Source organism: Martes martes (assembly GCF_963455335.1).
Source record: "Martes martes genome assembly, chromosome: Y".
NCBI classification, from domain to species: Eukaryota; Metazoa; Chordata; class Mammalia; order Carnivora; family Mustelidae; genus Martes; species Martes martes.
In genome coordinates, this window is record NC_137907.1 from 7,918,656 (window position 1) to 7,935,794 (window position 17,139).

A 17,139-nucleotide genomic window follows, 5' to 3' on the forward strand; every position below is an offset into this window, starting at 1 on the left:
TTCCTCTCACTTCTGCATCTCTGTGGCTGTGTCTGTGCTGGATACATAATTCAGCATATTCTCTCATTCACACTTTGGAAACATACACTCTTATTCATGGTGAACTATGCAAAACTTATGGATTTCACTGAGGAGATGAATGCAATTGTTTATATCACACATCCCACAATTTAAAAAAATCTCCATGACAATTTATTTTTTTCTCAGGTGTGCGACTGAGTTCCAAATCCAAATTCTGGAGATTTCTGTGGCACAGACTCACGCTGTACCTCCTGGGTTCTGGAGGTCTTCCCATGCTTCTGTTTTGCTGGAGTCCTCCCATGAATACTATCACCCAGCTGTGCTAGGATTCGAAGCTTAGGGTTACATAGAGCAGAAAGCCAGCACCTAGCCTTGTGGTTTTCAGCCAGATTTTCCCAACTGATATCTGAGGACTGAAGCATTCAGGCCCTCACTGTTCTTTTTGTGACCCTGGGATCTTGAGATCATACTGACATGCCTGAGATTCTGCTCCACTTTACCACTTGAACACCTTAAAGTCAGGGATGTTCCCTGTGTGCTTATAGCATCAGACATGCACGACAATCCAGGATGTGAGAAAGCCCATGATGGAGGGACTCTGGATTCCTAAAAGTCCACACGAAGTAGCTTAGTCTCCAACCGGAAGATTTACCTGAAGAAAACTATGGTAACATGCGACCATAATTTGGGGAGTTATTTGGTAATTCAGCATATGTAATATACCTACAACATGTATAAATAAAGAAACTTCAATAGTTATGACACTAGAACCTAGGAAAAAATGACAAGAGAAGCACGTGGCTTCCTCAGTCAGTAGGGCATATGGTACTTGACCTCGGTGTCATGAGTTTGAGCCCGACGTGGAACAGAGTTGATGTAGGAAACAAAAGAAAACAACAGGACTTACACATGACCAAAGTCAATTGGGATTGGACAATAGAGCTGGTCGGTGGTGGACTGGATCCTCTCACCTGCTCATGCAGCCACTGGGCCCTGACCACTCAGGTGGTTTCAGTGCTTATCAGGAAACCAGTTTCTCCCCCTAGGAGCTCAGGGTCTAGAGGGGCAGATGGACAAATGTGAACTGAAAAGGTGAATGAAAAGAGCATTTTCTCCATAAGAAAAGAGCAAGGGACTACAACTGGGTCCTGAACTCCACCAGGTGATGGGTCTGAAAAGGTCCTGCTATGATGACATTGAGAATTCCTGTGGCAGGAAAAGGAGACAGCCCTGCACAAATCCGAGTATATTTAGCCCGGCATAGGGAACCACAGTGCGGAGGTTTGGAAGCAGAATATGATGTTCCCGGAGTGGGGGTCAGAGAAGGAGGCCAGGGTGATCAGAAGAAGCTGAAGTGGGGAGCAGAGAGGAAAGGGAGGAGGCCACAGTCTGGGGCAGGTGGATGGTATCCGTAAACCGCTCCTAGTGCTGTGTGACCACATTACCCCACCCTCTGTGGCTTAACAACAAACATTGTCTCACAGTCTCAGAGGAGAATTTAAGTACAGCAATCCAGCAGTGCCCAGCTAGGAGCCCCTGCCAGAGACCCTCAGTACTTTGTGGCTGTTGACAACACCAAGGCAGGACCTCCTTCACTGAGAACTTGAGCACACTTAGCGGTATTGGCAGGATTCAGTGCATCTCAAAAGGTCCGAGTTCCTCTGTCTCTTGTTGGCCCTCATGGCTAGGTCACATGCACATGCCTGGTCCATGTTTCAACATAGGGGCTTGTACTCCAGTGTGAGGATCTAAGAGAGAACACGGGTCACAGGCAGCATGGGGATGTGCAATGAGCTTTGATAACTAATTCTCAGATGGGGCTTTTAGGTCATTTTGCCATGTTCTGTGAAATGGAAGGACTCACTAAGTCCATACCACACTCCAGGGCACAAGGTTACACAATAACGTGTAAATAGGATATGGGATTTCAGGTAACCATTGAGAGGAGAAGATGAAGACTCCTGCAGGGTTAGTGCCTTGTGAAATATCACAGAATGGTAGGAAGGATGAACCAGGCATGAACTCAGCTCTCTGTGAGTGTCCTCAAAGTTGGGGCATTGGATGCACCTAGCCATTCACTGGAGGGCTCTGGAAAAAGTTGTGCTGAAGACAGGGGCTACAGACAGGGAGATGGTTTCAGGGTGAGGGTGAGCATTGATATCATAGACAGGAGGCATTCCAGCACGATCTTGTACGAGGAGGAGCCCAGGTCATGACAACCCACTGAATGGACCCCTATCCACATGACACCCATTGGAAAGGAGATAATAGCTCTCAGCACAGGATATGCAGTCTATAGTAGGAAGGGTGGATTCTGACCATCAAAGGCCAAGTCTTCAATCCTTTCTTTAGGGTTCTTTTTGAAAATTAGAAAACCAAAGGTCTTAGGAAACTATGGCCCACCACTCTGTAGATGGGACTGTCACCTTCTGGGACTCCAGAATGTGAGCATTGATGAACAGATGTGTGCCCACAGGAGCCACTCTTCATGCAACACACACACACACACACACACACACACACACACACACACACACATTAGGGACTATAGGGTGGTATTTGCCCAGTATCAGACTCAGAAAAAGTGAGAAGAGGAGGAAAATGTGCTTGGAGGTATTTCCTACAAGGGACCCCACAGATCTAATATCATAGATATTACTCCACATATGCCTGTGGACATCTGCAGGAAGTCCATGCTAGAATCATCTGTATTGTACAGACAAGATGCAGACCACCCCTGACAGGGATAATGACTTATCCAGGGTCACAAACGGGTAAGAGGGGAGAGTAGTGTCTGAAGCCAGGTGGGGCCCTGGCTGCAATCAGCCCTTCTTTGGGGGCCTGTGGATAGAGGTGCATTGGTGTCCCTGTGTAGAGATATGGACTTGCATGCAGAAAGGAGATGAGCAGATGTCAGCCCTGAGCACTGTTTGTGTAGGTGATAATCCAGCGTGGACTAGGGTAGGTGATCTCAGCCAGTGAAGTCACTTCCTTGACCACAGATCCCAACAGAATTTGGAACCCCACAATCAGGCACCCACATTCTATTGTAGTCCAGTACCAGAGTTACTTGGCTGGAGACATCGGGTAAGGAATGATGTTCTCTTGCTGCTTGCCTACTTCCAGGGGCTCTGGCTTCCAGAAACCCCAGGGGAATGGCATTTTCAAATGCAGTAAACATTGGCCCAAACCTTGCCCCCAATGCCTCAGGGATTTTGGCAGGAGTTTCCATAAGTTAATACAAAGGAACCTAGGCCAGGCCAAGCCACCCCTCTGAGCTATCCAGGGAAGCCCTGTCCCCTCCTCTTGATTTTCTGGCAAAGAGGGATATTTGGAGGTTCCTGCCACTGGGCTGGAGGAGGATGCAGGACAGTGTAAACCCTGGTGATCCCTTTATGTTCACACCAATGTCATGGTGGACAGTGCGAAAAGAGGATTGTGAGGTGCATCTTACTTCTGCCAGTGGATTGGAAGCAGAATATGATGTTCCCATTTCATTCATTTGTGGAGGAGTGTACATACAGGGGGAATGGTGTGTCTGGAAGATAGTTCTCTGGGTCTGTGGACCAGCAAAGGCAGCCAGACAGGGCTCTGTATCCTCCTGCCTGGCTGTTGGGCATTGTCTTTACAGCGTTCCACACAGGAGATGGGGCAAGAGCTGAACGGCGAGATCCTCTGTTCTACCAGCTTGAAGGACAAGAAGGTGCCCCACACTAAATTTCCCCAATCTGGAGAATGGAACAAGTGTTCATGCCCTAGAGGCAAAAATGACACCCCCAAAATCAACCAGTCTAGAAAGTCCTCCAGACACTTAATTGTGAAGTTCATTAATCATAATTATAGACAGGAGGTCTTAAGGGCAGCTAGGTTTTTGGGATTCCTTACTTACAGGGGAAGCACCATCAGAATAATGTCAGACTTGTCCACAGAAACCTGGCAAGCCAGAAAGGCCTGGCATACATATTCAGGGCACTCAATGAGAAGAACATGCAGCCAAGAATACTTTACCCAGCAAGGCTGACATTCAGAATGGATGGAGAGATAAAAAGCTTTCAAGACAGGTAAGGTTTAAAAGATTATATGACAACCAAGCTGGCACTATAAGAAATATTAAAGGTTTTTTTTTTTTTTAAGATGAAATAACGAAGAGTGACATAGAACAGAAATTTACAGAGACAATGTATAGAAACAAGGACCTCACAGGCAACAGGATGTCAATAAAAACTTAATCTTTAATAATTACTCTCAATGTGAACGGCCTAAAGGTTCCCACAAAACTGCACACGGTACAGACTGGATAAAACAATAGGACCTCTCCATAGGGTCCACCAAGACCATAGGGTCCCTGTCTACAAGGGACATCTTTAGAACCTAAAGAAACATCCAGACTGCAAGTGAAGGGAAGGAGAGCTATCTTCCATGCCAAGGGGTCTCAAAAGAAAGCTGAGGTTGTGACTCTCATATCAGATAAATTAGAGCTTAAGACAAAGACTGTAATCAGAGGTATAGAAGGATACTGTATCATTCTTAAAAGATCTATCCTTCAAGAGGACCTAACAATTGTAAATATCTATGCTCCCATCATGGGAGCTACCAACTACATAATAGGGCAACTCTTACCAGATGAAGAGTCATATTTATATTTATATGGTAATTGTAGGGGATCTTAACACACCACTCTCAACAATAGACAGATCATCTAAGCAGAAAACCAACAGACAAACAGGAGCATTAAGTGACACATTAGACCAAATTGACCTTATAGATATACAGAGCAGTCCACCCTCAAATAACAGAATACACTTCTTGGGCCCACCTGGGACTTTCTCCAGAATAGACCACATGCCAGGGCACAAGACAGGGCCCAACTGATACCTAAAGTTTGAGATTATTCACTGCATATTCTCAAACCACAATGCTTTGAAACTAGAGCTCACCCACAACAAAATGTTTGGAAGGAATTCAAACACTTGGAAACAAAGGTCTATTCTTCTCAACAATGTCTGCATCAACCAGGAAATCAAAGAAGAACTTAGGCAATTCATGGAAACCAATGAAAATGAAGACACGTCAGTCTAAAACCTATGGGATACAGCAAAGGCAGTCCTTAGTCCTATGTTCTAGGAGGGAAATATGTAGCCATCCAATGCCCCCTCAAAAATGATTGAAAAAGCCAGAATACACAAACTCCCTTTACATTTTAAAGAACTGGAAAATCAACAACAAATCAAGACAAACCCAGGCAAAGGCAGGGAAAGAATCAAGATTAAAGCAGAGATCAATGAGATAGAAACTAGAGATACAGTAGAACACATCAACGGAATTAGAAGCTGGTTCTTTGAAAGAATCAAGAAGATTGATAAACCACAGGACAATCTATTCCAAAAGAAGAGAGAGTGTTCCCAAATTAATAAAATTATGAATGAAAGGGGAGAGATCATGACTAAAACCAAGGAAATAGAAACAATCAGAAATTATGATCAACAACTATATGCCAATAAGTTAAGCAACTTAGAGGAAATGGAAAATTACTCAGAGTTAGAAAAGGATGGGGTTTGTGTCCTCTGGATCATGGATGGTCCCAGAGGGCATACACTAAAGTGAAATAGGTAAGTCAGGAAGGACAAATACTATAGGAATTCACTCCTGTCTCGATTCTGAAAAGCAAAACAAATGAATAAACAAACAAACAAAAAGCAGAATCAGAATGTCAATATAGATAAGAAAGAGATGGTTCTCAGAAGGGAGGTGAGGGGGGCATGGAAGAAATAGGTGAAGGGGTGTAGGAGACACAGTCTTCCCATGGTGGGTTGAGTAAGTCACGGGGATGAAATGCACAGCATAGGGAATATGATCTATTTTATTGTAATGTTGTGTCTGGTGACAGATGGTAGCTGCACTTCTGGTCATTATAATATAAGGTAAAAACTTGTCCAATCATCATAATGTTCACCTGACATTAACAAATTATTGTGTGTCAACTATGCTACAAAATATAATGAGTCATAAAATATACAAATATAACAGGAATGGGTTTGTCTAAGAGTGACAAAAACGCAAAGGCAATCCAGCTGGAATTATCCTTACTCTACCAGTCTAGGGGCAAAAGGTAACTGGTCTCTGGGGAGACCCCACTCTTCACTTCTCTGGTAATTTACTTCTACTTCAGTTCTTTGCAGATTTCTGTTTCAGAATCTGTTGCTAGCTTTTTCCTGTGTGCCCCTTTGGTTGGTGGTCAGTCCAAGGCCATTCTCTTCTTCTCTTCTTCTCTTCATGGTCCACACAGGGAAGCTCATCTACTCCCATTTCCCAAGGGTACCTCTCTGCTCTTATTCATATCTCCCCTGAGCTCCAGAGCCTGTGGATGGGCACAAGGATGAGACAGCTCCATCTGGCAGCTTGCTCTTTCAACAAATAATTTATGGGAACTTCCTATGTGCTGGTGGGGAAGAGCTATGGAATTCTCCTGAAAACATTGTTATTTTTTTTTAAGATTCAGGGGTACAATTTAGTGATGCATCAGTTCCATGTAATACCTAGAGATCATTCCATCAAATGCCCTCCGTAATGCCCATCACCCAGTTTCCTCATGTCGCAGCTACCTCCTCTCCAACAACTCTCAATTTGTTACCTAGTGTTGAGTCTCTTATGGTTTGCCTCCCTCCCTATATGCATCTTGTTTTATTTTTTCTCCCTTTCCCCTATGGTCATTGGTCTTGTTTCTCATATTACGCTCATGATAGAAATCATATGTCATTTGACATTCTGTGATTGACTAATTCCCTTATAATTATACCCTCTGGTTCCATCCTCATCCTTACAAATGACAAGTTGTCAGTTTTTTTTTTTTTGGTGGCTGAGTAATATTCCATTGTATCTATGAACTACATCTTCTTTATCCAGACTTTAAAATGTTCTGTTTTTGCACCCAGCTGTTTATAATACTTTGTGGCATCTTTCTGAAGAAGACTCCCTCCCCTCCACTGTATCCTCAGCTATACCACACCAGATTCAAGTCTCCATCCTCCTGCCTTCCAAATGGTGGTCACTTTTCTACATGTAGCCTGGCAGCATTTATATGATCACACCTTTGATTGATTTCTTGAGTGTTAAGAATGATCTAATAAGTATGTAGTTGTATTTGAGGGAGGAGAAAAATTTAATTCTTCCCCACAGAATTCTCTCATTCGATGCTGGACATGAAGACTGTGAACCTGGTGACAGGACGGATTTTGTTGTTCCCCTTCTATGAGAGCTGAATGCCACTATGATATTGGCAAGCAGATCCTTACTGGTGACACAGATTCATCACACCAGCCATAGGTTTACTGTGGGAAAATGTCCTAAGCATAATGTCTACCATATTCTCCAATTATTTTTAAGCTTTCATGGATGAGCTGAGAGTAACGATTACTCCATTGCCATGTTGTCTGACTTATGTACAACTGTGACCTTTCATGGGGTCTAATGGCCCATGTCTTCATTAATATCCATGTCAGTGTTTTAATTAATGGTGCCTCTGTGTGGCACATTTACTTTGTAGTATTTATGACCATCACTGTAAATACAACACAAATATTAATGTTTCCTCTTGAAGCACAGATTACCTCTTTTCCTTTAAAACATGGTTTCCAGGTGATGATATCAGTCAGGGTGTCATGGAGAAATCCATCAGTAATTGGCCAGCTGACCTGTCTTGTGGTTGGTCACCAGAATGAAGCCAATCTGAGAAATCCGTGGTGATTGGCCAGGGCATAGTGGTGACATCCCACGGCGGTGACATCGCATGAAGGCATTCTGGTGTCCCTGAGAGGTTATAAAAACTTGGCAGCCGCCCCAGGGTCCAGTGAAGACAGAGATGGCAGTTCAGTCACAGCTCTTCCTTCTCTTCCTCGACTTCTCTGCCCTGTTCCCTGCCTCTGCCCATGGCAAGCCCCCTGCCCACTCCTTCTGACCTAGACCTCTCTCCAATACTCTACACACCACCATCATGTTAGCACCTACATTGTTCTCCCTCTGTGGTCCGGAGAGTCCTTGTACCCATATACGGCAAAACCTAGACCCATTCCGCACTGTAAGGCTGGCCCAGGTCCTCAGGGAGACATTCTCATTTGGCATGTGGGAGGGGGACACTGGCTACCAGAATACCATGGATTCTCAGCCAGCTGGGCCCCACACCCCTGGGGTCATATGTGTCTTCAGTACAGGAAAGTTGAGTGCACGTCCTGAGGGAATATTGGGCATACTACTACTATGAAGCCCTCCAACTTGACTCAGCAGAGGGCACATGAGTACTCTGAACATCCAGCCAACCCAGATGTGCACAATGTGTGGAATATCTGGAGACATCAGGCAGAGAGGGAATTTTACAAAACAAGTAGGTACTGGGAAAAAGAATCACCACATCTCTGTATGCAGTGTTAGTCCTTGGAACACTGGCCCTCAGTCCATGGACTGTCTGAATCAACTCAGCAGTGGACAAAATAATTCCCCAGAAACCTGGCTATCCCAGAGCCCACAGACCATCAATCCTCAAACACAGTCTAAAAAAGAGACATTCAGAACTCAAGACAGAGCACGTCCCAGGGACCCAAAGACTGGGAGGCTTCTGATTCCATTTGACACTGGGCAGATGAGTCACACAGACACTGGGTGGACAAGGAACCTCCATACCACAAGATGGCTAGCCCAGTGCAGCACAAGGCAGGGAATTCCAGAGAACAGGTTTGCCAAGTGCCACGAAACCATGTGTCCTGCATCCCAGCTGGTATCAGTAAAATGATTCAACTCAACAGAAGCATTACCTTGCACCTTTGTACCCAGTGGACAAATACTCAGCTTTCCACTAGGCCAAGCAGGCACCTGGACACCAGACTCACCATGTGCCCATGGACCAGGAGACCAACAAATCAGATGTCTGCTAGGTCAAGCAGGCACCTTGAAGACCCATTTCACCATGTTCCCATGGACATGGAGACTAACAAATCTGCTCTCTATTACACCAAGCAGGAACCTGGACAGCAGGTCCGCCATGTGCTCTTGGACCTGGAGACTGATAAGTGAGCTGTCTGGTAAGCTAAGCAAGTACCATGAAAGTGGGCTCACCATGGTCCCTTGGATATTGAGCCCAAGAAAGGAGCTCTTGGCTAGGCCAAGCAGATAACTAGACTTGAGCCTCACCATGTGCCCTTAGACCTGGAAACCAACAACTCAGCTCTTTGCTTGGCCAAGCAGGCACCATGACAGTGGGCTTACCATGTGCCCTTAGACCTGGAGACCAACAATGCAGCTCTGTGATAAGCCAAGCAAGCAACTTCACAACTGGCTCAACATGGGCCCATGGACCTGGAAACCACAAAATCATGTCTCCACTAGGCCAAGCAGGCACCTGGACAGCTGGTTCACCATGTGCCCTTGTACCTGGAGACCAGTAAGGGAGCTCTGGGCTAAGCCAAGCAGATGTATAGACATCTGGCTTACCACGTGCCCTAGGACCTTGAGACCAACAAATCAGATCTTTGCCTGGCCAAGGAGGCACCTTGACAAAAGGCTCACCAAGTGTCCTCGGACCTGGAGACCAATAACCGAGCTGTCTGGTGGGTTAAGCAGGCACCTGGATAGTGGGCTAAACCTGTGACCTTGGACATTGAGGCCAAGAGAGGAGATCTGGGAAAGACAAGCAGACACCTAAACACGAGGATCACCATATGCACCTGGACCTGGAGACCCGCAACTCAGATCTTTGCTTGGCCAGGTGGACACATTGGCGATAGGCTTCCCGTGTGTCCTTGGACCTGGAGAACAACAACTGAGTTGTGTAATGGGCTACACTGGCATGTTGACAGTTTACTGGGTGCCCTTGGACCTGGAGACCGACAACAAACCTCTGTGACATGCCAAGGAGACAGCTTCACAGCTGGTTCACCATGGGCCCATGGACATGGAAGCCACAATATCAGGTCTGTACTAAGCCAAGCAGACACCCAGACAGGAGGCTCAGTATGTGCCCTTGGGCCTCAAGAAAAACAACTCTTTTCATAGCTTGGCCAAGGACACACCTTGACAACAGGCTTACCTTGTGCCCTTGGTCCTGGAGACCAGAATCTGAGCTGTCTGCTGGGTTAAATAGTCTCCTTGGCAGTGGGATAAGGATGTGCCCTTGGACCTGTAGACCAACAATACAGCTCTGTGACAAGCCAAGCAGGAAACTTCACAGTTAGCTCAACATGTGTCCATGGACCTGGAAACCAAAAAATGAAATCTCTACTAGGCCAAGTAGGCACCTGAACAATTGGCTCACCATGTGCCCTTGGACCTCGAGACCAACAACACAGCTCTCTATTAGGTCAAGCAGGCAGTTGGACAGCAGGCTTACCATGAGACTTTGGACATGGCGACCAGTAAAGGAACCCTCAGCTAGGCCAAGCACATACATTGAGAGTGGGATCGCCGTATACCCTTGGATCTGAAACAACACAGCACATTGCTAGGCCAAGAGGGCACCTGGATAGCAGGCTCACTATGTGTTCTTTAATGGCAATAAGAAACACACAGTTCTGCACCAGGCCAAGCAGACAAATAGACAGTGGGCTCACCATGTGCCCTTTGGCCAGACCAAAAAATGAGCTGTCCGATAGGCCAAGCAGACAGCTGTGCAACAGGATCACCAGGTGCCCTTGGACCTGGAGACAAACTCAGCTGTCTGATATGCCATGTAGGCACTTGGTAAGCAGGTGCACTATGGGCTTTTGGACCTCAAAACCAACAATTCAGCTCTGTGTTCAAGCAACTAGGAACGTTGAGAGCAGGCTTACCATGGGCACTTGGTCCAGTAGACCAAAAAATCAGTTGTGTGCTAGGCCAAGCGGGTATGATGAATGTGGGTTCACCATATGCGCTTGGATCTGGACACCAAAAACTGAGCTGCCTGACAGGCCCACAAGGCACCTGGACAGCAAATTCACTGTGTGCCCTTGGACCTGGAGACTAACAATGCAGCTCTGCACTAGGCCAAGAAGGCACCTGGACAGCGAGTTCAGCATGTTTCCTTTGGACACAGATCCTTCCTTCTCCCTAGAGTACAGCGTACTCAAACACTCGGCTTTCCAGCTGCCGTCAGATTATGAGACCTCCAAACCTGCTCAACATTGCACCGATTTGTCCAATGCAGCCATGGAGACCTGGGAGCCTCCAAACTATGAGCCCTCCATCCCAGGACAGCACGGGACTAAGAAGCCACTGGGATAGCAACTTGCCCCCCAAATCTACGGTAGTATGCTTTTCACCTCTGCAGAAAAGTGAGCATCTGAGTCTCTTCTTACTTTCGATGTCCTTCAGACTGAGGTCCTTTTGGCCTGCTATCTGTGTAGTATTCATTTTGGGGGCATTCTCCTCCTGAGAATAAAACTACATCATGCCCTAGGAGATGAAACAGGCCAGTAGTTTGAAGACTTTTATTCAAACTTATGGCATGAAATGAAGAGGGGCGATGGGAGGAAATTGTGGAGGAGACCTAGGCCATGAACACTGTGGCATCATTGGCTGAAATCCTCCAGCTGAAGGAGAAGTGTTACATCCTCAAAGGAGAGGTGGACGCCTTAAAGCAAGAAGCCAAGAAGTGCACTGAGAGGCAGGCTTAGCTCCATGAGGTGGAGAGATCCTTCATTCAAATGAAGGTCTTCCTGGATATCTCTGCCTTACACGCAATGCCCAAGTGTAATGCTTGTGCACCCACCCACTATGGCATAGAAGGGTAGTTGGGAAATAGGTGTTCAACTCCCCGATTGATGGTGTAGTATGAATTTGAAAAATAGCCAAATAAATCTTTTAAAATAAAAAGAAATTAAAAACACAAACGTTATTATTTCTAAATAACTGATTTACAAAAGACAACCCCTGGGTGATTGTCAAGGGCAGCCTGTTTTAGAGCCACTGCTATCCCTTACAATCCATCACATTCTCCTGAGGTTGGGGTCTCCACGTCTCTGAGAATATGTTGGTTAAGCATGCAGAGTTGACATTGAGCATAACCTGCCTGTCCTCAACAACTTGTTCAGACATACTAATCTTTAGAACCAAAGTGGAGGACCAAGGTTCAGCACCTTCTGATTGGAAGGAATAAACAATCCATGTGTCTGTTCACAGGTATTTCTGCATAAAGCATTGGCAGAGAACAATTTTTCAGATTTTTGCTAAATTTGAGGTTGGCCCCTGATGTTATGGCTTCAGACTGTGACCAGAAAAAACAGCTGTTGATCCAGGACAGATTCGGCTGTGATGCAGTCCTTGGAAGAACAAATGTGACAAGACCATGCAAGAAGGGTAGAGTGACTCCAGAGGCAGGATATGATTCCCTGTATCTGCGGGAGTAGAATTGGGGTCAGAGCAGGGGGCAGAATGGTATGAGTGGCCAGGCTGTGGGTTCCATTCTGACCAAAGAAGGACTGCAGGAATTGGGGAGAAATGTGGGATTCACATTGGGTGCTTTAGGTGCATGGGTGTATGCACAGAGTAAGGTGCAGTGGGAGAGAGGTGGGAACAGGTGCATCTTGGAGACTCTAAGGTCTGTGTGGGTATGAAGAATGGGGCCACTTCCAGGACTCAATAGTGACTTTCTGATAAATTGGACACTGGGGGTCAGAATGGAGTTGGAAGGTGATATTCCTGGATGGCCCCTCCTGGGCTATGGTCCATCTTAGCGGCAGGGATGTGGAGTGGGGGTGTAGGTGTGGTGCAAATGCCAGTGATCTGGTGTCTACATTTCACTCCAACTGAGATTCTAGGGGAAGTGCTTAGAACTGTGGCTCCTGGGCTGAGCTCAGTAATGAGAGTGTGCTCATAGCACCCGGGCATACACAGATGGGAACCATGAGGAAGTTTCCTCTGTGGGTCGAAATGAACTTCAAGGGAACTTGGAAAATGGGAGGCATGCAAACATAAGATGGATGATGTCTGAGCTGATTTGAGGGAGCTGCTTCTGGAGCCAATGTGGAGGCTGGTAGAGTCCAGGTCACTTAAGTGTAAGGGGGACATGGGTTGCTTATGTGTTCCTAGCACTCAGAAACATCCTAAGAACGTTTCCAAAAAAAAAAAAAAAAAAGACTAAGCCTCCACCAGTCATTTCTAGTGGTGCATTACTCCTTTTTAAAAATTTTTATTTATTTTCATATTTCTTTACAGTGTTCCAGAATTCATTGTTTATGCAAAACACCCAGTGCTCCATGCAGTATGTGCCCTCCCTAATACCCACCACCAAGCTCACCCAGCCTCCCACCGCCCTCCCCTCCAAAACCCTCAGATTGTTTTTCAGAGTCCACAGTCTCTCATGGTTCATCTCACCCTCCAATTTCCCCCAACTACCTTCTCCTTTCCAACTCCCCATGTCCTCCGTGTTATTTCTTATGCTCCACAAATAAGCAAAACCATAAGATAATTGACTATCTCAGCTTGACTTATTTCACTCAGCATTATCTCCTCCAGTACCGTCCATGTTGATACAAAAGTTGGGTATTCATCCTTTCTGATGGAGGCATGATACTCCATAGTGTATATGGACCACATCTTCCTTATCCATTCATCCATTGAAGGGCATCTTGGTTCTTTCCACAGTTTGGAGACTGACCACCACTGCTATGAACATTGAGGTACAGATGGCCCTTCATTTCACTACATCTGTATCTTTGGGGTAAATACCCAGTACTGCAATTGCAGGGTCATAGGAAAGCTCTATTTTTAATTTTTAAGGAATCTCCACACTGTTTTCCAAAGCAGCTAAGGCAACTTGCATTCCCACCAACAGTTGTAAGAGGGTTCCCCTTTTTCCACATCCTCTGTAGTACACGTTGTTTATTGTTATTTTTGTTTATTGTTATTGTTTATTGTTTATTGTTAATTTGGGCCAAACTAACTGGTGTAAAGTTGTGTCTCAATGTGGTTTTGATTTCAATCTCCCTGATGGCTAGTGTTGATGAACATTTTTTTTTATTTTCAGCATAACAGTATTGATTGTTTTTTCAACACACAAAGTGCTCCATGCAATCCGTGCCCTCCCTAATACCCACCACTTGGTTCCCCCAACCTCCCATCCCCCGCCCCTTCAAAACCCTCATGTTGTTTTTCAGAGTCAATAGTCTCTCATGGTTCACCTCCCCTTCCAATTTCCCTCAACTCCCTTCTCCTCTGCATCTACCTTTTTCCTCTATATTATTTGTTATGCTCCACAAATAAGTGAAACCATATGATACCTGACTCTCTCTGCTTGACTTATTTCACTCAGCATAATCTCTTCCAGTCCTGTCGATGTTGCTACAAAAGTTGGGTGTTCGTCCTTTCTGATGGAGGCATAATACTCCATAGTGTATACGGACCACATCTTCCTTATCTGTTCATCCGTTAAAGGGCATCTTGGTTCTTTCCACAGTTTGTCGACCGTGGCCATTGCTGCTATAAACATTGAGGTACAGATGGCCCTTCCTTTCACTACATCTGTATCTTTGGGGTAAATACCCAGGAGTGCAATTGCAGGGTCATGGGGAAGCTCTATTTTTAATTTCCTGAGGAATCTCCACACTGTTCTCCAAAGTGGCTGCACCAGTTTGCATTCCCACCAAGAGTGTAAGAGGGTTCCCCTTTCTCCACATCCTCTCCAACACACGTTGTTTCCTGTCTTGCTAATTTTGGCCATTCTAACTGGTGTAAGGTGGTATCTCAATGTGGTTTTGATTTGAATCTCCCTGATGGCTAGTGACGATGAACATTTTTTCATGTGTCTGGTAGCCATTTGTATGTCTTCATTGGAGAACTGTCTGTTCATATCTTCTGCCCATTTTTTAATATGATTATCTGTTTTGTGTGTGTTGAATTTGAGGAGTTCTTTATAGATCCTGGATATCAACCTTTTGTCTGTACTGTCATTTGCAAATATCTTCTCCCATTCCCTGGGTTGCCTCTTTGTTTTGTTGACTGTTTCTTTTGCTGTGCAGAAGCTTTTGATCTTGATGAAGTCCCAAAAGTTCATTTTCGCTTTTGTTTCCTTCGTCTTTAGAGATATATCTTGAAAGAAGTTTCTGTGGCTGATATCACAGAGGTTACTGCCTATGTTCTCCTCGAGGATTCTGATGGATTCCTGTCTCAAGTTGAGGTCTTTTATCCAATAGGAGTTTATCTTTGTGTACGGTGTAAGAGAATGGTCGAGTTTCATTCTTATACATATAGCTGTCCAGTTTTCCCAGCACCATTTATTGAAGAGACTGTCTTTTTTCCACTGGATATTTTTTTCCGTTTTGTCAAAGATTATTTGACCATAGAGTTGAGGGTCCATATCTGGGCTCTTTACTCTGTTCCACTGGTCCATGTGTCTGTTTTTATGCCAGTACCATGCTGTCTTGGTGATCACAGCTTTGGAGTAAAGCTTAAAATCAGGTAACGTGATGCCGTCAGTTTTATTTTTGTTTTTCAAGATTTCCTTAGCAATTCGGGATCTCTTCTGATTCCATACAAATTTTAGGATTATTTGCTCCAGCTCTTTGAAAAATACCGGTGGAATTTTGATTGGAATGGCATTAAAAGTATAGATTGCTCTGGCCAGTATAGACATTTTAGCGATGTTTATTCTGCCGATCCAAGAACATGGAGTGGTCTTCCATCTTTTTGTGTCTTCTTCAATTTCTTTTAGGAGTGTTCTGTAGTTCCTTGAGTACAGATCTTTAACCTCTTTGGTTAGGTTGATTCCGAGGTATCTAATGGTTCTGGTGCTATAGTAAATGGAATCGATTCTCTAATTTGCCTTTCTGTATTTTCATTATTAGTGTATAAGAAAGCCACTGATTTCTGGACATTGACTATGTATCCTGCCACATTACTGAATTGCTGTATGAGTTCTAGTAGTTTGGGGGTGGAGTCTTTTGGGTTTTCCATATAAAGAATCATGTCATCTGCGAAGAGAGAGAGTTTGACTTCTTCCTTGCCAATTTTGATACCTTTTATTTCTCTTTGTTGTCTGATTGCTGTTGTTAGGACTTCTAATACTATGTTGAACAAGAGTGGTGAGAGTGGGCATCCTTGTCGTGTTCCTGATCTCAACGGGAAGGCGGCAAGCTTTTTCCCATTGAGGATGATATTTGCTGTGGGTCTTTCATAGATAGATTTGATAAAGTTCAGGAATGTTCCCTCTATCCCTATACTTTGAAGTGTTTTAAGCAGGAACGGATGTTGGATTTTGTCAAGTGCTTTTTCTGCATCAATTGAGATGCATGTGGTTCTTCTCTCTTCTCTTATTGATTTGTTCTATCACATTGATTGATTTGTGAAAGTTGAACCATCCTTGTAACCCAGGGATGAATCCCACCTGGTCATGGTGGACAATCTTTTTAATGTGCTGTAGGTTCCTGTTTGCTAGGATCTTGTTGAGAATCTTGGCATCCATATTCATCAGTGATATTGGTCTGAAATTCTCCTTTTTGGTAGGGTCTTTGCCTGGTTTGGGGATCAGGGTAATGCTGGCTTCATAACAAGAGTCTGGAAGTTGTCCTTCTGCTTCAATTTTTTGAAACAGCTTCAGGAGAATAGGTGTTATTTCTTCTTTGAACGTTTGATAGAATTCCCCAGGGAATCCGTCGGGTCCTGGGCTCTTGTTTTTTGGGAGGTTTTTGATCACTGCTTCAATCTTGTTACTATATATCGGTCTATTCAGGTTGTCAATTTCTTCCTGGTTCAGTTTTGGAAGTTTATAGTTTTCAAGGAATGCTTCCATTTCATCTAGGTTGCTTAGCTTATTGGCATATACCTGTTGATAATAACTTCTGATGATTGTTTCTGCTTCCTTGGTGTTAGTTGTGATCTCTCCCTTTTCATTCATAATTTTATTAATTTGGGCTTTCTTTCTTTTCTTTTGGATTAGTGTGGCCAATGGTTTATCGATCTTATTGATTCTTTCAAAAAGCCAGCTTCTAGTTTCATTGATACGTTCTACTGTATCTCTGGTTTCTACCTCATTGATCTCTGCTCTAATCTTGATTATTTCCCTTCTTACGTGTGGGGTTCGTTTGATTTGTTGTTGATTCTCCAGTTCTTTAAGGTGTAGAGGCAGCTGGTGTATTCTGGATTTTTCAATTTTTTGGA